Below are 22,847 nucleotides of genomic sequence, written 5' to 3'. Positions count from 1 at the left end.
GTGTGGCGGCACAATTCACAAGCAGCTCCAGATGTTAAGCCAAGGAGAAGCCAGGGAGTTCCCAACCCCCCAGGTGTCCTCAGCCCACGACTGGCTGCTGTGGGAATGCGAAGCCCGGCTCCTTGTCTCAGAGAGGGGTTCCCAGGAGGATCAGGCTGAAGCTGGGACTTGGCCTCAAAGTGTCCCCTTGCATGGCCACCCCCTTCCCCTTCCTGCTCCTCTACTCCTGGTGCCCCTCCATCCAGGGGCCAGACCTTAAAGAGTCACCCGCAAGAGAATCCTGGTCCCAAAGGAGCCTTCTGGGGGACCCGTGCTGAGAGAGGTTGTGGGCATGGCCCGCTGGGGCTCTGCCTGACCCAGGGCTGAGAGATGCAACCTCCCAGCTCTGGGTCCCTGCAGGGGAAGCGTTGGCAAGCACAGGGCCAGTCCTCCAAAGGCCCAGGTGCAGGGAGCCCAGGCCAAGCAGCCTGTGGAAGAAGCCACCCCGGGAACACGACTGCAGGCCACGGCCCTTCCCACCTCCTCCTCCTCCTCCTCCTGCTCCTCCACCCCCCCCCCCGACCTCCCACCCCCCCCCCGACATGGCGCAGGGCTCAGAGACACTTCAGACACTTGCTACCCAAAGTGCAAAGGGCATCAGTTGCTCCTCCAAACCCCCCCCCCTGCCCAGCAGACCGCGTTGTCCAGCCAGCCCCCGGGCCTCCCTGGGGTGCCCAGCACAGAAGTGCAGACAACCACCGGACCCACAATCTCAGTTTTCGGATGTTTTTGCCACTCTAAGGACCCGCAGGCCAGCTGGGCCTTCTGGCAGGACAGAGAGCCCCGGAATCCGACATGGAGAGCTGGGTGTACGTCCCCACGAGGAGGCGGTCCCCACCTCCGCGGCGCTCCCCTTGCGGGGGGGAAAGCAGCCACGGGGCCTCATAGAAGACACCAGGCTGGGCGCCCGCCCCAAAGTGGGGGCACGTCCCCCGCAGGCCACTTAGCGACGGCCGCCGGCCGGCGGACGGTTGGGTGGCGCGAGACGCTGCGGCCGCCCTGCTACCGGGTTCCTGGGAGGGCGTCCTGGAACCAGCGTCCACACCAAGCCCTTGGAAGGCCCATGCGACGGAGGAGCCCCGTCAGGCAGGGGCCGAGGACGGTGACGGCCCGGGCGGGGAGGAGCGTGTCAGGCAGGGGCAGAGGACGGTGACAGGAGACAGCCGGGCGGGAAGGAGTCAGTCAGGCAGGGGCCGAGGAGGAGACGGGCTGGGTAAGGGTTAGGGTTAGACTCAGGGCACAAGTCACAATCGCAAAGACCTGGAAGCGACCCGAGTGCCCATCGACCCACGAGTGCGTAAATGAAATGTGGCGCGTGGACACCACGGAGTGCTATTCAGCTAGGAGGAGCAGCGGTGAGAGGGCACCTCTCGTGGTTCTCCTGGCCAGAGCTGGAACCCGTTCCAGTAAGCCAGGTAGCCCAAGAATGGACACACGAGCACCACGTGCTCGTGCTCACCAGCAAATGGGTACGAACCGATGGACACCTAAGTGGACACAGAGGAATCACCTTCATCGGGTGGGTGTCGGGCGGGTGGGGGGAGGGGATGGGCATACACCTCCATTAGGAATGGGGTGAGTGCGCACCGACTGGGGGATTGGCGCACTTGAGGCTCTGACCCGAGGGGGGAGGCTGGGAGAGGGCAACGTACCTGACCTTAACATTGGTACCCCCACAATACGCTGGAACAACATCAGAGGTAAATGAATAAGAACACAGGGGGGAGGGGGGCGCGGGCAACACATGTCACCTTCATACTTGGACTCCCATCATCTGCTTGAAAAGAGAGAGAAAAGAAAATGCAATCATAGAGATGTCGACGGAAAAAAGCCAAACTCTGTAAAATAATTTTAAAGAGATTTATTCTGAGCCAAATTTGAGGACCATGACCCGGAGCCACTGCCAAGAGGCCTTGGGCAAGTGGACTCGCTGTGGCTGGGCTACAGTTCAGTTTTATACATTTTCAGAGAGGCAGGGGTTACAGGCAAAGTCACAAATCAATACATGAGAGGCATACATTGGTTTGGCCCAAAAAAGGTGGGACATCTCGAAGCGGGGGCTTACAGGTTATAGGTGGGTTTAAAGATTCTTTGGCTGGCAATTGGCTGAGAGAGTTAGTCTTTATCTAGAAGACCAGAAAAGATATGCTTACTTTAAGATAAGGGTATGAGCACTCTGGGAGGTCCAGACAGGAGGACACTTTAAATTTACAATAGGCGCCTGCTAGGATGTTTTAAGATGGTTTAAATTTAAGAATAGGCATCTGCTAGGATGCTTGAGTTAAGACAGGGGCTTCTTATTTTTTAGGTGATGTTAATGCCATACCAGAATCAGGTCAGGAAGTAAACCACTGCTTCGTTTGGTTAACAAAAGCCGCTTAGTGGGAATTTACTGTTTGTCAGCCTAACCCTGCTGGCCTCCTTACCATTTGCCAGCCTAACCCAGCTGGCCTCCTTAGGAAGGAGTTTTTAGCAAAAAATTAGAGTTCAGTCCTCAGTTCCCCCTGTTGGCCAAAGATCATTCCATGGAATGCATATGTAGGCCAATAACTAGCATGAGGTCCCACGGTGCTAGGAAGGCTCATTCCTAGAGATGTCTGGTCCCATGGTGCTAGGAAGGCTCATTCCTAGAGTTGTCTATCTGGTCGCATGGTGTTGTGAAATAGGCGGTGTTATATCTTAGGGGGGGGACATGACTCCACTTGATTTAATAGCCAATTGTTAAAGGGGGCCAGATAGAGTCAGGCCTCCGGCCTACTCTGAAAAAAAAACATCTTGAACCAGATCTGTTTTGCGAGCTATCATGATCTGGGCCTTTGATTGATTTTTTTCCTTTTCCTGTATCTGGTATAGCATTTACAGGAAACTTAATAAGAGTCATAGGTAGAATCAGAAGGTAACAAGCAGCCTAACCAGCCAAAAAAATCCTTTGCATGCATCATCATATTTTTTTTAATCAGACTTACAATGCGTTTACCCTCTGTATCAACAGTCAATTGAACTTTATGGTAAATTTTATTTGAGGATTACAAAACTGATACCAATTCAGAATCTAATAAATTTAATTTTTCCTCTGGACAATTAGTCTCCATAGGTATAACATCCTGAGGAGGGCATAAATTAAACTTGAGAAACATTTGATCTTTAATATTTTAAAGGCAAAGTTATAAAACTAATTTACCTACAACTTGTAGCAAAATATAAGCATTATTAACAATTAAGCTAAGGAGGAAATTTAGTAATTTATAGTAAGGTGGCTGATAAATTACTTATTATATTTCTTTTTGGATAAATCCATAACTGATAAAAATTATACTTAGTAAGTTCTAAGTCTATAGGAAGCAGAGAAAGACTTTTATGATTGGGATGGCTATCTGCAGCATGTGGCCTGAAAAGACGGAGTATCTTATTTAGTATTCCTTTAGGCTTTTGTGTGTCCCTCCTTCATCTGGAGGGTCTAAACTAATTCCATCCCTCAGAATTGGCCCTTACAATCTGGCACGCCCCCTCTTCCGCGATATTCCCTGGGCTTAGAGGGAGGACATTTGAACAGGGCTTTGGCAGATTTCTATGGTTTTAAGGTCCCAGAGATCAGGTAAACTTGCTAATTACTTAAAATTTGTCAGGACTCTGGAAAACAAAATAAAAGAGTTAGTAATGTTTTAAATAAAGAGTCTTTATATGAAAATTTAGTTCCGTCTCATGAGGTTTGAATTAGCTATACTCATGGTCATATCAGATTTTTAATTAAAGTCTTGGAATTTCGTTTTCTTTTAGTCCAGTGGTATATATAATCTCCAAAGTTATTAGAAACCAGTATTTAAGTGGATTTGTCAGTCCTTTCCATGGCCTTTACTTGAAGAAGCCAATTTTAGACTTAGCCAGAAAGAATCATTTTCTGAGATGAATCAAAGTAAAATAATAACTTAAAAGATGATAAAACTTGACCAGCCATGGTTACAGAGAGTCCAAATTGGTTATTTTGTGACATATAGCAATTTACCTAATAACCATAATTATTACTGATAACACATACCAAGACATGTCAATATTTTACAATACTAGTATATTAATAATATACTTATAAGTACAGCCCAAAGAAAGTTAAACACCATTTTATATTTGATAATGTTCCCTGGATAGTTTTGACACATTAAAATAAATCTAAAGTCTGTCTTAGACTTTTGGTGATCCTAATGTGTAAAAAGCTAGTTTAAGGTCAAAAGGCTGGATTCAGAATTTAAGTTTTGGAAAGGTTGTCAAATATCAAAGGCTTAAAGCATTTGTGCATATATAATCACAAACCACTATAAAATAATTTAACAAAGAGATAGATATCAAATAAATCTAAAGGTGATAAAGTTATATGGATACAAATCTTAACCCTTTTTTAGTTTTTCTAGTTAGTCAAAACCTAATAAAGAGAGCACAGAGATTATCTGACAAAGTATAAAATGTTTTACCAAAGCATAAAATGCCAATTACCAAAATTAAACAAAAACCTTTTGTACTACACTACCTTTTATATTAAGAGGAAAAAAAACATGTTATAAAATCAAAATGAGTACACATCATGTTATTTCATTAAGAGTAAATTAATATTGACAGAAATCTTTGTTTTAGCCAAAATTTTTTAATAAATTTTTTATAAACTTCATCCTCACCTGCACGTACCACAAACCATTTACAAAACATACCTTAAAACTTTCGATTTTGTCCTAACATTCCCTTTTTCTAAATAACCATTCATTTTAGGACAAAAATTTCATGCAAGATCCTTTCTTTACATTATTCTTTCTGTTTAACCTTTCTTACCAAAATATATTTCTATATTCATTGTCCCTTTACATCTTTTTCTTACACAAGTGGAATTTTGTATTTTCTTTCTAAATTTATTTTGATTCAGCCCTTATTAGACAAAGTTACACATTTTAATAAGAACATTCTGTTTTATATTCTTTGGTACACCTTATATGTAGAATTACATACAATGACTAGAATTTTTATTTTTAGTAACTTTAAATTTTAGTGAAAACTTTAAAAAGTAGGAAGTCATGAATTGTTTATCCTAAGACACTTGTCATGAAACAAGATTGTAGGTTACTGTAAAATTATAGCCAAATTAATAATTCAAATATATATATATTTTTTTAAGTGCCAAAATCCTATTTTTTTAGAGAAAGGAGACTCAGTGTCTCAAACAAGTATAAGACCTAAATAGACAGACTGCAGTACAAGTTAATAAGGAAGCTGAATCTGTGTCTTTTTTGCAGTTTATTAAAAGATGAATAAAAAATCTTGTTATTCCTATTAATATCATATGACAATCTAGTTTAAAAGAGAAAGCCAAATTTCATTGTGTTAGTGTACTAATCATCAAAGTTAATTTTAATAAAATCTTATAAACAAATCAATCTAATTTTAACCTATAAGACTATAAGACTTTTATAAACCTTTTATAACCTTTAACTTTTATATCTACTTAATTTTTAATGATCATTTACATATTGGATAAGTAGTTTCAAAAAACCAATTAAACAAAATAATGGACTTAAACAGAACTCTAGAACAATTGGGCCTGACTTACATTTTATAGGACATTCTACCTCAAAACCACTGAATACACATTCTTCTCATTAACTCATAGGTCATTCTCTAAGATTGACCATATCCTAGGACAAAGCATATCTCAAACAATTTTTTTTTTTTTTAAAAAATAGAAATTATACCGTGTCTTTTTTCAGATCACAATGGAGTAAATGTAGAGATCGACCCTAACAGGAACTCTCATTTTTACACAAAATCATGGAAACTAAACAACCTTCTACTAAATGATCACTTCATAAATGAGGAAATCAAGATGGAAATCAAAAGATTTTTTTTTTTTTTAACACAAGTTATCAAACACAAGTTGTCAAAACCTGTGGGACACAGCTAAAGCAGTCCTGAGAGGAAAGTTTGTTTCCATAAATGCCTATAAACAAAATTATCTTTTAACAAACTAATACTTATGCTGTATAACATTTTATTAAAAGAATTTTTGTACAGAGTTGTTCTTCTTTTATCTAGAAGTTTTAATTACACGTACTAATCATAATGTCAACTCTTAGAAAAACTTAGGAAGTTAAATTAACTTTGAACTATTAGTCACCAATTGTATTAGTATTCCTAAATATAAGGCTATGAAGGTATAAACTTAAACTTATATTTAAGAACTGATGTTCTAGTACTTTACCTTATAAATGACCCATTTCTAAGGGACATATAATGACATTTTATGATTATTTTTTAACTTAACATGACTTTAAGATTTATTTGTATTTATTGCATTTGTATTTACGTAATTCATCTATATTAGCAGCTTACTTAGATCCTAGCTATTAAAAGTTTAAGTTACTTTATTAACCATTTTTATACCCTGTAAATTAGATATATATAACAGAACACGGATTAAAATACAAACTCAAATCTTATCAGAAACAATAAGCATTTAAATAAGACTTGTTATTTTAAACAAAATATAACATCACTTCTAAATTTTGTAAACATAGTAGTCATTTTAGAATATCTTGTTTAAAGGTATTTGCTAATTAGATCCTTCCAAAACATCACATCCCCAAACAAAATCTATTGGCATCATAGGGGAATGTCTCTGGCACCCAAAGTTTGGGAGCAAAGGCCACTGTTCTCCTAAAGGCTTGCTGAAAATCTACTGACATTAAAAGTAATAGGATTAATAAGAGAAGGACTTAAAACTTATACATGGACGTTTTTAGAATGAACACAAAGATGCAGGGGAAATTGTCCATTTTTTATGTTTAAAGTATGGACAGCTGTGTAGAAAGATGATTGGACAAAAAGGATATGAGCTAATTCTAACAGGCTTAGTGGCAGAACCAGCAAGGCATTTTATATTTAGATTTTGCTTGGCCTCTTGAGTGTGCATTTTTCCCTTTTGGGTGTAGGACAAAGCCCTTTCTGGCATGGGGTTTTACAGTAAAACAAAGTAAAAACAAAGTAGGTCAGATAATTGCTTTATGGGCATTTTACATGAATAATTTTAGGTTTTATGGCTAGCTTTAGGGAAGAATTGGCACAAGAGGTGAGCAAGGTCAGAAAATTTTGCTTTTGAAGCCTTTATTTTAAGCTAGTTTTTTTTTTTTTTTTAAATCCCATCAACATAAGATCTCCTGGCTGTAGACTGAGGAAAAAAACTTTCAGCACCATTTGTTAGCACCTCAAACAATGATACAAAGTGGTAACATGCTTTTTACATGAGGTTCAAGATTAAGCTGTTAAAAAAAACAAACTATCTAAATGATCTCAAAACAATGTTTAGTGCATAAACTTTAGCACATTTATAGAGTAAGATTACTTTGAGAGTCTCATGGATTTTAACCATCAGTCACTTTTTATCTTAAATTGCTATATAAAAATTAATAATTTAGAATTTTTTTTTAGGCAAAAACTCTATTACAGTAACACAATGTAATCATAACCAGCTAGATTGTAAAGAGTAGGACAAAAATGGACAAGACCAAGGTAAAACTAAAGCTTTCAATTTAAGTTCTTTACAACTTTCAGGACAACTTTGAATTCCTAACAGTACTGTTAAATGAGTTGAACACACCTTGTGCACCTCTCTACAGGCATTGAATGAGTGGAGGTAAACTATTTCTGCAGTTAGGATTAAAAGACCAAAACCAAAATGTTTTTTTTTTTTTATACACCTTTAACAATTAAATTTGGATTTTTTTTTCCTCTACTTGGTGTTTTATTTATTCTAATTTGTTGACTCAGGTACATTTGCATTTTTACCTTAAAGTTAAACACATAAGTATTTTTGTTGGTAACCCAGATTCAGTTAATATCATTTGACCAAATATTAAATTTACTTAACAAAAATCACCCATTACATTTTTATCAAACCTTTACACCTCAAGAACTTAAAAATGTCCAGTAAAAGCCAGGCAAAAACAAATGTATGCTGACAGTTTGAAAGCATTTTTACTATTACTTTACTAATAACACCTTATTTATTAATAATAACACAGCTTATTTACCAACAGTTACTAAATTCACATGAAGCATTTGGGTTTAATTTATGAGCGCTTCCTTAATTTTAAAACAGTCTGAAACCTATAAGCACAAACATGTGATACATGGACAGACATAAAACATACCCAAACATATACACTCTCTCAGACGCATACATACACACAAAGTTTCTGATAAATTTTACCTTAGAATGTTAGCCATGAAATGGTAACACAAACTCACCAGTCTGTAACAGAAAGCTGGATCTAAATTTCTTCTGATGAGACTGGAACTTGTACACCTGGCAAACTTTAGTTGACCTGATAGGTAACTTAATTAGACCTGTGGATCAAAGTTTTGGGTAAAGCAGTTTCTATGGCAGTTTGATTTTTTTCTTCAGTGCAAAATGAGTATTCTGTGTTAGCATTTTAGCTAGAACTGGCTGCAAGGTCTCCAGGCAGCCTTTCAATTGTAAATACCACAAACAATGAGTTATCTTAACATCACTAGAAAAAGTTAGCAGATTTTAGAGTAGCCAGAAAGGAAGAGAGATAGCTTGAGACATTTTAATAGTGGGGGGTCGACCATTTCAGCTCTGAATTTTTCTTGATGTAATTTTGCCCTTTCTTAAAACCTTGTGCACAAGAATTAGCTATAACCAGCTGGAGCCCTAGAAAACCTGGCATGCCTTTGAATCTTTTTGTTTACAAAAATACTTGCAAGTAGAGGTACCACAAACCAACTGGGGTGCCCCCAAAAGAGTCATTTTCCTTGCCCTTCCTCTTCTTTTTTTTTTCTTCAAGGAACCGAACTGCGGTCTAGGGTTTGGTGTCCTGGATCACAGTGTGCTGCTTGTGGGTGGGGCTCCTCAATGTTTCACCATTGAGTCGGTCCCACCCTCTTAGGTGTCTCAGTTTCTCTCTCGGGGGTCTAGTACCTCCGAGAGGGCTCAAAACGCTGAGTGATCAGCTCTTATGTGCGTTTCCTGAACGAGCCTTTTTTTAATTAATTTGTTGGGGGGTTCCCTGTGGGGCTACTCACGCCTTGGGGAATCGCCCCAGGCAACTCCCATTCAGGGCCCTGGTCACCCAGAGCTGCCTTAGGTCTGGGAGGAGAAAGCTGCCCCTTTTCTTCGGAGCTGAGAAACTCAGTCTCTCATCTATCTACAAATAGGACAGTTGGGTTCCTTGCCAAATGCGCAGACAAGCCAATTGAAACTAGTTTTGAGAGGAAAAAAAAAGGCAACGGAGAAAGCCCTTTAGAGTGCACCTCCAAACCTAAATTAGGATCCCAAACAACAATTCCTAGGAAAAGAACCAGCTCAGAATAAACCAAGACCATCAACCAAAAGCGGGAGGTCCGGATCTCAGGAGGACTTACCAGTCCCGCTGAAGGAGAAGCTCGGAGTCGGAGGCCTAAAAGGGCCGTGCCGGTACCTGGCGCCGAGTCCGCGCTGCTCCTTAGGCGGTCCTGAGTCTTCTCTGAGATCCTGCCGGCTACGCCAAAATTGTCGACGGAAAAAAGCCAAACTCTGTAAAATAATTTTAAAGAGATTTATTCTGAGCCAAATTTGAGGACCATGACCCGGAGCCACTGCCAAGAGGCCTTGGGCAAGTGGACTCGCTGTGGCTGGGCTACAGTTCAGTTTTATACATTTTCAGAGAGGCAGGGGTTACAGGCAAAGTCACAAATCAATACATGAGAGGCATACATTGGTTTGGCCCAAAAAAGGTGGGACATCTCGAAGCGGGGGCTTACAGGTTATAGGTGGGTTTAAAGATTCTTTGGCTGGCAATTGGCTGAGAGAGTTAGTCTTTATCTAGAAGACCAGAAAAGATATGCTTACTTTAAGATAAGGGTATGAGCACTCTGGGAGGTCCAGACAGGAGGACACTTTAAATTTACAATAGGCGCCTGCTAGGATGTTTTAAGATGGTTTAAATTTAAGAATAGGCATCTGCTAGGATGCTTGAGTTAAGACAGGGGCTTCTTATTTTTTAGGTGATGTTAATGCCATACCAGAATCAGGTCAGGAAGTAAACCACTGCTTCGTTTGGTTAACAAAAGCCGCTTAGTGGGAATTTACTGTTTGTCAGCCTAACCCTGCTGGCCTCCTTACCATTTGCCAGCCTAACCCAGCTGGCCTCCTTAGGAAGGAGTTTTTAGCAAAAAATTAGAGTTCAGTCCTCAGAGATAAGAGACACTTTTAAAAAATAATGAATCCGAAGAGAAAAGTAAAAGGAGGCCTGTGGAGCAGGTCTGGGTGTGACTCCGGATCCCCCAACATCAGGTGCCACCACCAAAGATTCCTAGGTGTAGCCCATAGAACCCCAAAAGCAACGGGACGAGTTCTGGTCACATACTCCCTCAAAATGACATCCTGGCCTTCTTCTGGAACTCCCTCCCCTCTCAGACTCTCAAGGTTTCCTCCAGCGTGTCGGTTCCCACAGAGCAGACCTTTGGTCTGAGACCTGACAGTCCAGAAGCCACGCATGCTGCCGCGTGACGGCGGTGTCGCGGCTTGGGACAAGAGGAGGCCCCACGGTGCGGGCTGGGGCGCCAGGCACCGCGGCGGGCGCTGAGGGTGGGGGTGACCCCCACCCCGGGCCGCCGCCTCGCTCCCAGAGAGGGGACAGAACAAGAGGCAAAACAAAAAAAAAAAAAAAAGAAGACGCCTACGGCACCCGGTATTCCCAGGCGGTCTCCCATCCAAGTACTAACCAGGCCCGACCCTGCTTAGCTTCCGAGATCAGACGAGATCGGGCGCGTTCAGGGTGGTGTGGCCCTAGACGGCGGAGGGCGCCCCTGCCCCGCTCAAGAAGCCGAGCCTCTCTGCGCTTCCCCGCCGCCTCCTCCCGCCCCAGGCCCCGCGCCGGCGCTGACCCGCACCGGGCGGGCCTGTTGAGTTCACCGGCCGGGTCCGGCGGGCTCCGAGGGACGGGGGTGACAGGCGGGGCGGGGCGGGGCGGGCAGGGAGCGGCGGGCCGGGGTGGGGGGCTGTCTCTCTATACACACACACACACACACACACACTCACACTCACACTCACACAAGATGCGCCTCCACGGCTGGACTCACCGAGGTGGAGACATTCCAGCCCCCTTCCTCTCCTCGCCTGGCCTCCTTCACCTACCCGCCCCCCACCCCCAGCTCGTGGCCGCTGCCGCCGCCGCCGCCGCCCCGATTGCGCATGCGCGGGTCGCCCGCCCTTTGACCCCAGGCAGGGGCCGCCCTCCCCGACAACCCCTTTCAGCTGCGCCCCCCACCCTGTGGGTGGGCTGCTGCCTATTCCCTCGAGCCCGGGCTGGGGCACAGCGCATGGGGGAGGGGAGCGAGTGTATGGGGCGTCTCTCTCTCTCTCTAGGGATGTGTCCCATGGGTGTGGTGGCGTGGTTTGTGGGGCGCAGAAGAAATCAGTCCCCTCCATCTCCTACCTCTGGAAAACGCCCAAGCCCTTGGAGAACTGCCGGCAACGCGACCGTGGGGGCCGGGACCCTCCTCTGTGTCCTCCTGTGGCCCAGTCCAAGGGGCCTGGGCCTGGCCGGGGCTGCATTGGACCCCGACCACCCTGGCGTGTGGACTCGCTAAAAATCGGCGATTAGATATTGGATTCCAGCTTCATTGAGGTCATTTCACTAATGAGTGCACCGGAAAGAGTTTCCTAATCCATCTGTGAGGGTGGCAACTGAAAGAGAATTTTAAAGCTGACAGAATAGGCGAGGAAAGGCATAGGAGATTTCCACACCCAGTAAGGAAGCCTTTCCCGAAATGGAAGAAAGAAACGAGCAAACAGAGACACCGGTAGCCCGCCAGGATCAGAGTCTGCCCCCGAGAGAAAGTACCCTGACCAGGTTCACCCGTGGGTGGGTGGCGAGCTAGCGGCATTCAGAAGAGCGAGGCCCGCAGTCTGTGCAGAAGACACCTGCACTCGGGTGTGTGTGGCGGCACGATTCACAAGCAGCTCCAGATGTTAAGCCAAGGAGAAGCCAGGGAGTTCCCAATGCCCCAGGTGTCCTCAGCCCACGACTGGCTGCTGGGGGAATGCGAAGCCCGGCTCCTTGTCTCAGAGCGGGACAACCAGGAGATGTGACGTACACCCCGGGGTTCCCAGAGGATCAGGCTGAAGCTGGGACTTGGCCTGAAAGTGTCCCCTCGCATGGCCACCCCCTTCCCCTTCCTGCTCCTCTACTCCTGGTGCCCCTCCATCCAGGGGCCAGACCTTAAAGAGTCACCCGCAAGAGAATCCTGGTCCCAAAGGAGCCTTCTGGGGGACCCGTGCTGAGAGAGGTTGTGGGCATGGCCCGCTGGGGCTCTGCCTGACCCAGGGCTGAGAGATGCAACCTCCCAGCTCTGGGTCCCTGCAGGGGAAGCGTTGGCAAGCACAGGGCCAGTCCTCCAAAGGCCCAGGTGCAGGGAGCCCAGGCCAAGCAGCCTGTGGAAGAAGCCACCCCGGGAACACGACTGCAGGCCACGGCCCTTCCCACCTCCTCCTCCTCCTCCTCCTGCTCCTCCACCCCCCCCCCGACCTCCCACCCCCCCCCGACATGGCGCAGGGCTCAGAGACACCTCAGACACTTGCTACCCAAAGTGCAAAGGGCATCAGTTGCTCCTCCAAACCCCCCCCCCCTGCCCAGCAGACCGCGTTGTCCAGCCAGCCCCCGGGCCTCCCTGGGGTGCCCAGCACTAAAGTGCAGACACCCACCGGACCCTCAATCTCAGTTTTCGGATGTTTTTGCCACTCTAAGGACCCGCAGGCCAGCTGGGCCTTCTGGCAGGACAGAGAGCCCCGGAATCCGACGTGGAGAGCTGGGTGTACGTCCCCACGAGGAGGCGGTCCCCACCTCCGAGGCTCTCCCCTTGCGGGGAGTGGCAGCTGACAGCCGTAGGGCCTCTGGGAAGACACCAGGCTGAGTCCCCGAGGCACAGTGGGGGCACGTCCCCCGCACGCGTCTTAGGGACGGCTGCAGGAGACTGCTGCGGCCACCCTGCTGCCGGGTTTCTGGAGGGCTTCCTGGAAGCAGCGTCCACACCAAGCCCTTGGAAGGCCCAGGAGACGGAGGAGCCGGTCAGGCAGGGGCCGAGGACGGTGACAGGCCAGGCGGCAAGGAATATGTCAGACAGGGGCAGAGGACGGTGACAGGCCGGGCGGGAATGTGTCGCTCAGGCAGGGGCCGAGGAGGGTGACGGGCCTGGTGGGGAGGAGCGAGTCAGGCAGGGGCAGAGGATGGTGACAGGCCGGGTGGGAAGGAGCAGGTCAGGCGGGGGCCCAGGACAGTGACGGGCCTCGCCGGGGAGGAGCGCGTCAGGCAGGGGCAGAGGAGACGGGCTAGGTAAGGGTTAGGGTTACAGTTAGGGCACAATTCACAATCGCAAAGATGTGGAAGCGACCCGAGTGCCCATCCATCCCAGAGTGTATTAATAAAATGTGGGGCGTGGACACCACAGAGTGCTATTCGGCTGTGAGGGGCAGCGGTGAGAGGGCACCTCTCGTGGTTCTCCTGGCCAGAGCTGGAACCCGTTCCAGTAAGCCAAGTATCCCAAGAATGGACACATGAGCACCACGTGAGCGCGCTCACCAGCAAATTGGTACGAACGGATGGACACCTAAGTGGACAGAGAGGAATCACCTTCATCGGGTGGGTGTCGGGCGGGTGGAGGGAGGGGATGGGCAGACACCTCCATTAGGAATGGAGTGGGTGCGCACCGACTGGGGGTTGGGCACACTTGAAGCTCTGACCCGAGGGGGGAGGTTGGGAGAGGGCAATGTTACCGACCTTAACATTGGTACCCCCACAATACGCTGGAACAACATCCGAGGTAAATGAATAAGAACACAGGGGAGAGGGGGGCACGGGCAACACATGTCACCTGAATACTTGTATTCAGGGCGCAGTGTGGATCTGGCTGTGTCCACTCACCCATGGGTGACGGGCAGGCAGGGCGCAGTGTGGAACTGGCTGTGACCACACACCCATGGGAGACGGGCAGGCCGTGTGCTGTGTTGATCTGGGTGTGTCCACACACCCATGGGAGACTGGCAGGCCATGCGCTGTGTTGATCTGGGTGTGTCCACACACCCACGGGAGACGGGCAGGCAGGGCGCAGTGTGGAACTGGCTGTGTCCAGTCACCCACGGGAGTCGGGCAGGCAGGGCGCTGTGTGGAACTTGCTGTGTCCACACACTCACCAGAGACAAGCAGGCAGGGCGCATGTGGATCTGGCTGTGTCCACACAGCCACAGGAGATGAGCAGGCAGGGCTCTGTGTGGGTCTGGCTGTGTCCAATAACCTATGGGGGATGGGCAGGCAGGGCGCTGTGTGGATCTTGCTGTGTTCACACAGCCACGGGAGTTGGGCAGGCAGGGCGCTGTGTGGGTCTGCCTGTGTCCAATTACCCATGGGGGACAGGCAGGCAGGGCGCTGTGTAGATCTGGCTCTGTCCACACACCCATGGGAGACGGTCAGGCAGGGCAGTGTTGGATCTGGCTGTGTCCACACACCCACGGGAGACGGGCAGGCAGGGCGCTGTGTAGATCTGCCCGTATCCACACACCCACGGGAGATGGGCAGGCAGGGTGCAGTGTGGATGTGGCCGTGTCCACACATCCACGGGAGATAGGCAGGCAGGGCGCAGTGTGGATGTGGCTGTGTCCACTCACCCACGGGAGACCGGCAGGTAGGGCGCAGTGTGAAACAGGCTGTGTGCACACACCAAAGGGAGATGGGCAGGCAGGGCGCAGTGTGGAACTGGCTGTGTCCACACACCCATGGGAGACGGGCAGGCCGTGCGCTGTGTTGATCTGGGTGTGTCCACACACCCACGGGAGTCGGGCAGGAAGGGCGCTGTGTGGAACTTGCTGTGTCCACACACTCACCAGAGACAAGCAGGCAGGGCGCAGTGTGGATCTGCCTGAGTCCACTCACACACGGGAGACGAGCAGGCAGGCGCTGTGTGGATCTGGCTTTTCCACACACCCAAGGGATACGGTCAGGCAGGGCACTGTGTGGATCTGGCTGTGTCCATTCACTCACGGTAGATGGGCAGACAGGGTGCTCTGTGGATCTGGCATGTCCACTCACCCACGTGAGACGGGAAGGCAGGGCGCAGTGTGGAACTGGCTGTGTCCACTCACCCACGGGAGACGGGCAAGCAGGGCTCTGTGTGGAACTGGCTGTCTACACAGCCCATGGGAGACGGTCAGGCAGGGCGGTGTGTGAATCTGGCTTGTCCACACACCCACGGGAGTCGGGCAGGCAGGGCGCTGTGTGGAACTTGCTGTGTCCACACACTCACCAGAGACAAGCAGGCAGGGCGCAGTGTGGATCTGGCTGTGTCCACTAACCCACGGGAGACGGGCAGGCAGGGCGCTGTGTGGATCTTGCCGTGTTCACACAGCCACGGGAGATGGGCAGGCAGGGCGCTGTGTAGATCTGGCTCTGTCCACACACCCATGGGAGACGGGCAGGCAGGGCAGTGTTGGATCTGGCTGTGTCCACACACCCACAGGAGATGGGTAGGCAGGCACTGTGTGTATCTGGCCATGTCCACACATCCACGGGAGACAGGCAGGCAGGGCGCAGTGTGGATGTGGCCGTGTCCACACACCCACGGGAGACGGGCAGGCCGGGCGCTGTGTGGATCTGGCTGTGTCCACTCACCCACGGGAGACGAGCAGGCAGGGCTCTGTGTGGAACTGGCTGTGTCCGCACACCCACAGGAGATGGGTAGGCAGGGCGCTGAGTGGATCTGGCTGTGTCCACTCACTCACGGGAGACGGGCAGGCAGGGCACTGTGTAGATCTGGCCGTGTCCACACACCCATGGGAGATGAGCAGGCAGGGCGCAGTGTGGATGTGGCCGTGTCCACTCACCCATGGGTGAAGGGCAGGCAGGGCGCAGAGTGGAAATGGCTGTGTCCACACATCCTTCGGAGACGGGCAGGCAGGGTACCGTGTGGATCTGGCTGTGTCCACTCCCCCACGGGAGATGGGCAGGCAGGGCGCAGTGTGGATGTGGCTGTATCCACACACCCACGGGAGACGGGCAGGCTGGGCGCCTAGTGGATCGGGCTGAGTCCACACACCCAAGGGAGACGGGCAGGTAGGGCACAGTGTGGATGTGACTGTGTCCACTCACCCCGGTAGACCGGAAGGCAGGGCACAGTGTGGAACTGGCTGTGTCCAATGACCCAAGTGAGACGGGCAGGCCGGGTGCAGTGTGGATGTGGCTGTGTCCACTCACCCACGGGAGACCGGCAGGTAGGGCGCAGTGTGAAACAGGCTGTGTGCACACACCAAAGGGAGATGGGCAAGCAGGGAGCATTGTGGATCTGGCTGTGTCCACTCACCCATGGGTGACGGGCAGGCAGGGCGCAGTGTGGAACTGGCTGTGTCCACACACCCTCGGGAGACGGGCAGATAGGGCGCTGTGTTGATCTGGGTGTGTCCACTCACCCACGGGAGATGGGCAGGCAGGGCGCAATGTGGAACAGGCGCTGCCCACTCACCCATGGTAGAGAGGCAGGTAGGGCGCTCTGTGGGACAGGCTGTGTCCACTGACCCACGGTTGACGGGCCGGTAGGGTGCTGTTTGGAACTGGCTCTGTCCACTGACCCACGGGTGACAGGCAGGTAGAGAGCTGTGTGGAACTGGCAGTGTCCACTCACCCACGGGAGACAGGCAGGCAGGTCGCTGTGTTGAACTGGCTGTGTCCACTCACACACGGGACACGGGTAAGAAGGGCGCGGTGTGGAACTGGCGCTGTCCAATCACCCATGGTAGAGAGGCAGGTAGGGCGCTCTGTGGGACGGGCTGTGTCCAATGTCCCACGGGTAACGGGTAGGTAAGGCACTGTGTGGAACTGGCTTTGTCCACTCACCCACGGGGGACGGGCAGGCAGGGCGCTGTGTTGAACATGCTGTGTCCACTCACACAGGAGAGATGGGCAGGCAAGGCGCTGTGTTGAAATGGCAGTGTCCATTTACCCACGGGAGACGGGCAGGCAGGTCACTGGGTTGACCTTGCTGTGTCTACTGACCCACGGGAGACTGGCAGATAGGGAGCTGTGTGGAACTGGCTGTGTCCACTCACCGACGGGAGACGGGCAGGCAGGCCGCAATGTGGAACAGGCGCTATCCACTCACTCATGGTAGAGAGGCAGGTACGGCGGTCTGTGGGACGGGCTGTGTCCACTGACCCACGGTTGATGGGCAGGTAGGGCGCTTTGTGGAACTGGCTGTGTCCACTGATCCACGGCTGACAGGCAGGTAGGGAGCTGTGTGGAACTGGCATGTCCACTCAGCCACTGGGACGGGCAGGTAGGGCGCTGTATTGTACTGGCAGTGTCCACTCACCCACGGGACACGGGCAGGCAGGGCGTGGTGTGGAACTGGCAGTGTCTCCTCACCCACGGATGACGGGCACGTAAGGCGCAGTGTGGACCTGGCTGTGTCCACTGACCCACGGGTGACAGGCAGGTAGGGCGCTGTGTGGAACTGGCAGTGTCCACTCACCCACGGTTGATGGGCAGGTAGGGCGCTGTGTGGAACTGGCTGTGTCCACTGACCCATGGGTGATGGGCAGGTAGGGCGCTGTGTGGAACTGGCTGTGTCCACTGATCCACGGCTGACAGGCAGGTAGGGAGCTGTGTGGAACTGGCAGTGTCCACTCACCCACTGGGACGGGCAGGTAGGGCGCTGTTTTGTACTGGCAGTGTCCACTCACCCACGGGACACGGGCAGGCAGGGCGTGGTGTGGAACTGGCAGTGTCCACTCACTCACGGCTGACGGGCAGGTAGGGCGCTGTGTGGAACTGGCAGTGTCCACTCACCCACGGGAGTCGGGCAGGCAATTCGCTGTGATGAACTGGCAGTGTCCACTCAACGACGGGAAACGGACAGGCAGGGCCCTATGTGGAACAGGCGCTGTCCACTCACCCATGGTAGAGAGGCAGGTAGGGCGCTCTGTGGCACGGGCTGTGTCCACTGACCCACGGGTGACGGGCAGGTAGGGCGCTGTGTGGAACTGGCTGTGTCCACTGACCAACGGGTGACAGGCAGGCAGGTCGCTGTGTGGAACTGGCAGTGTCCAGTCACCCACGGGAGATGGGCAGGCAGGTCACTGTGTTGACCTGGCTGTGTCCACTGACCCACGGGATACGGGCAGATAGGGCGCTGTGTGGAACTGGCTGTGTCCACTGACCCACGGGAGACGGGTAGGTAAGGCACTGTGTGGAACTGGCTTTGTCCACTGACCCACGGGAGACGGGCAGATAGTGTGCTGTGTGGAACTGGCTGTGTCCACTCACCGACGGTAGACGGGCAGGCAGGGCACAATGTGGAACAGGCACTGTCCACTCACCGATGGTAGACAGGCAGATAGGGCGCTCTGTGGAACGGGCTGTGTCCACTGACCCACGGGTGACCGGCAGGTAGGGCGCTGTGTGGAACTGGCAATGTTCACTCACCCACGGGAGATGGGCAGGCAGGGCATGGTGTGGAGCTGGTGCTGCACACTCACCCATGGTAGAGAGGAATGTAGGGCGCTCTTTGGGACGGGCTGTGTCCACTGACGCACGGGTGACGGGTAGGTAAGGCACTGTGTGCAACTGGCTTTGTCCACTCACCCACGGGGGACGGACAGGCAGGGCGCAGTTTTGTACTGGCAGTGTCCACTCACCCACGGGACACGGGCAGGCAGGGCGCTGTTTGGAAATGCCAGTGTCCAACACCCATGGGAGACGGGCAGGCAGGTCACTGTGTTGACCTGGCTGTGTCCACAGACCCACGGGAGACGGGCAGATAGGGCGCTGTGTGGAACTGGCTGTGTCCACTCACCGACGGGAGACGGGCAGGCAGGGCGCAATGTGGAACAGGCCTTGTCCACTCACCCATGGTAGAGAGGCAGGTAGGGCGCTCTGTGGAACGGGCTGTGTCCACTGACCCACGGGTGACGGGTAGGTAAGGCACTGTGTGGAACTGGCTTTGTCCATGCACCTACGGGGGACGGACAGGCAGGGCGCTGTTTTGTACTGGCAGTGTCCACTCACCCCCGGGACACGGGCAGGCAGGGCGTGGTGTGGAACTGGCAGTGTCCAATCACCCACGGCTGACGGGCATGTAGGGCACTGTGTGGAACTGGCTCTGTCCACTGACCCACGGGTGTCGGGCAGGTAGGGTGCTGTGTGGAACTGGCAGTGTCCACTCACCCACGGGAGACGGGCAGGCAGGTCGCTGTGTTGAACTGGCTGTGTCCACTCACACACGGGAGACGGGCAGGCAGGGCGCTGTGTTGAAATTGCTGAGTCCACTCACACATGGGAGATGGGCAGGCAGGCCGCTGTTCTGAACTGGCAGTGTCCACTCACCCAAGGGAGACGGGCAGGCAGGTCACTGTGTTGACCTGGCTGTGTCCACTGACCCACGGGAGACGGGCAGATAAGGCGCTGTGTGGAACTGGCAGTTTCCACTCAACCACGGGAACCGGGCAGGCAGGTCACTGTATTGACCTGGCTGTGTCCACTCACGCATGGTAAACGGGCAGGCAGGGCGCTGTGTGGAACTGACAGTGTCCACTCACCCATGGGAGACGGGCAGGCAGCGCGCAATGTGGAACAGGCCCTGTCCAGTCACCCATGGTAGAGAGGCAGGTAGGGCGCTCTGTGGAATGGGCTGTGTCCACTGACACACGGGTGATGGGTAGGTAAGGCACTGTGTGGAACTGGCTTTGTCCACTCACCAACGTGAGACGGGCAGGCAGGGCGTGGTGTGGAACTGGCAGTGTCCACTCACTCACGGCTGACGGGCAGGTAGGGCGCTGTGTGGAACTGGCAGTGTCCACTCACCCACGGGAGACGGGCATGCAGGGCGCTGTGTTGAACTGGCAATGTCAACTCACCCACGGGAGACGGGCAGGAAGGTCACTGTGTTGACCTGGCTGTATCCACTGACCGATGGGATACGGGCAGATAGGGCGCTGTGTGGAACTGCCTGTGTCCACTCACCGATGGGAGACGGGCAAGCAGGGCACAATGTGGAACAGGCCCTGTCCACTCACCCATGGTACAGAGGCAGGTAGGGTGCTCTGTGGGACGTGCTGTGTCCACTGATTCACGGGTGACGGGCAGGTAGGGCGCTGTGTGGAACTGGCTGTGTCCACTCACCCACGGGACACAGGCAGGCAGGGCGTGGTGTGGAACTGGCAGTGTCCACTCACCTACGGGAGATGGGCAGGCAGGGCGCGATGTGGAACTGGTTGTGTCCACTCACACACGGTAGATGGGCATGAAGGGCGATGTGTGGAACGAGCTGTGTCCACTGACCCACGGGTAATGGGCAGGCAGGGCCCGGTGTGGAACTGGCAGTTTCCACTCATCTAGACGGGTTGGACAGGCAGGGCGCGTTGTGGATCTGGCTGTGTCCACTGAGCCACGGTAGACGGGCAGTTAGGGCCCTGTGTGGAACTGGCTGTTTCCACTCACCTAGGAAAGGCGGGCAGGCAGGGCACTGTGTTGGACTGGCAGTGTCCACTCACCCATGGGACACGGGCAGGCAGGGCGCGGTGTGGAACTGGCAGTGTCCACTCAACCACGGTAGACGCCAGGTAGGGCGCTGTGTGGAAATGGCTGTGTCCACTGACCCACGGGTGACGGTCAGGTAGGGCGCTGTGTGGAACTGGCTGTATCCACTGACACACAAGTGGCAGGCAGGTAGGGCGCTGTGTGGAACTGTCAGTGTCCACTCACCCACGGGAGATGGGCATGCAGGTCGCTGTGTTGAACTGGCTGTGTCCACTCACACATGGGAGACGGGCAGGCAGGGCGCTGTGTTGAACTGGCAGTGTCCACTCACCCACGGGAGATGGCAGGCAAGTCACTGTGTTGACCTGGCTGTGTCCACTCACCCACGGGACACGGGCAGGCAGGGCGCGGTGGGGAACTGGCAGTGTCCACTCACCCACGGGACACGGGCAGGCAGGGCGCAGTGTGGAACTGGTAGTGTCCACTCACCCACGGTTGACCGGCAGGTAGGGCGCTGTATGGAACTGGCTGTGTCCACTGACCCACGGGACACGGGCAGGCAGGGCGCAGTGTGGAACTGGTAGTGTCCACTCACCCACGGTTGACCGGCAGGTAGGGCGCTGTATGGAACTGGCTGTGTCCACTGACCCGTGGGTGAAGGGCAGGTAGGGCGCTGTGTGGAACTGGCAGTGTCCACTCACCCACGGGAGACAGGCAGGCAGGTCGCTGTGTTGAACTGGCAGTGTACACTCACCCACGGGTCACGGGCAGGCAGGGCGCTGTGTGGAACTGGCAGTGTCCACTCACCCACGGTTGATGGGCAGGTAGGGCGCTGTGTGGAAATGGCTTTGTACACTCACCCCGGGGAGACAGGCAGGCAGGTCGCTGTGTTGAACTGGCTGTGTCCACTCACACACGGGAGACGGGCAGGCAGGGTGCTGTGTTGAATTGGCAATGTCCTCTCACCCACGGGAGACGGGCAGGCAGGTCACTGTGTTTACCTGGCTGTGTCCACTGACCCACGGGAGACGGGCAGAAAGGGCGCTGTGTGGAACTGGCAGTGTCCCCTAACCGACTATTGACGGGCAGGTAGGGTGCTCTCTGGAACTCGCTTTGTCCACCGACACACGGGTGACGGGCAGGTAGGGCGCTGTGTGGAACTTCCAGTGTCCACTCACCCACGGGAGACAGGCAGGCAGTGCACGGTGTGGAACTGGCGCTGTCAACTCACCCATGGTAGAGAGGCAGGTAGGGCGCTCTGTGGGACGGGCTGTGTCCACTGACCCATGGGTGAGGGGTAGGTAAGGCACTGTGTGGAAGTGGCTTTCTCCACTCACCCACGGGACACGGGCAGGCAGGGCACGGTGTGGAACTGGCAGTGTCCACTCACCCACAGTTGACGGGCAGGTAGGACGCTGTGTGGAACTGGCTGTGTCCACTGTCCCACGGGTGACGGGCAGGTAGGGCGCTTTGTGGAACTGGCAGGGTACACTCACCCACGGTTCACGGGCAGGTTGGGCGCTGTGTGGAACTGGCAGTGTCCACTTTCCCATGGGTGACGGGCTGGTAGGGCGCTGTGTGGTACTGGCAGTGTCCACTCACCCACGGGATACGGGCAGGCAGGGCGCGGTGTGGAACTGGCGCTGTCCACTCACCCATGGTAGAGAGGCATGTAGGGCGCTCTGTGGGACGGGCTGTGTCCACTGACCCATGGGTGACGGGTAGGTAAGGCACTGTGTGGAAGTGGCTTTCTCCAATCACCCACGGGCGACGGGCAGGCAGGGCGCTCTTTTGTACTGGCAGTGTCCACTCACCCACGGAACACGGGCAGGCAGGGCGCTGTGTGGAACTGGCAGTGTCCACTCACCCACGGTTGATGGGCAGGTAGGGCGCTGTGTAGAATTGGCTGTGTCCACTGACCCACGGGTGACGGGCAGGCAGGGCGCGGTGTGGAACTGTCGCTGTCAACTCACCCATGGTTGAGAGGCAGGTTGGGCGCTCTGTGGGACGTGCTGTGTCCACTGACTCACAGGTGACGGGCAGGTAGGGCGCTGTGTGGAACTGTTTGTGTCGACTGACCCACGGGTGACGGGCAGGTAGGGCGCTGTGTGGAACTGGAAGTGTCCACTCACCCACGGGAGACGGGCAGGCAGGTCACTGTGTTGACCTTCCTGTTTCCACAGACCCACGGGTGACGGGCAGGTAGGGCACTGTGTGGAACTGGCAGTGTCCACTCACCCACAGGAGAAGGGCAGG

At 52.5% G+C, this 22,847-nt stretch overlaps 1 non-coding gene across 1 annotated transcript; it reads right to left on the bottom strand.

Moving 5' to 3' along the window:
* Nucleotides 1-10,748: 10,748 nt before the first annotated feature.
* LOC142863896 (5S ribosomal RNA) lies at nt 10,749-10,867 on the bottom strand. Its single transcript, XR_012914561.1, has one exon. It is a non-coding gene; the product is annotated as a 5S ribosomal RNA (ribosomal RNA).
* Nucleotides 10,868-22,847: the final 11,980 nt, after the last annotated feature.

The sequence above is a fragment of the Microcebus murinus genome, chromosome 23 (assembly GCF_040939455.1).
Source record: "Microcebus murinus isolate Inina chromosome 23, M.murinus_Inina_mat1.0, whole genome shotgun sequence".
Classification (NCBI taxonomy): Eukaryota; Metazoa; Chordata; class Mammalia; order Primates; family Cheirogaleidae; genus Microcebus; species Microcebus murinus.
The sequence above is the reverse complement of the archived record's forward strand: the minus strand, read 5'-3'. Positions and strand labels throughout refer to the sequence as shown.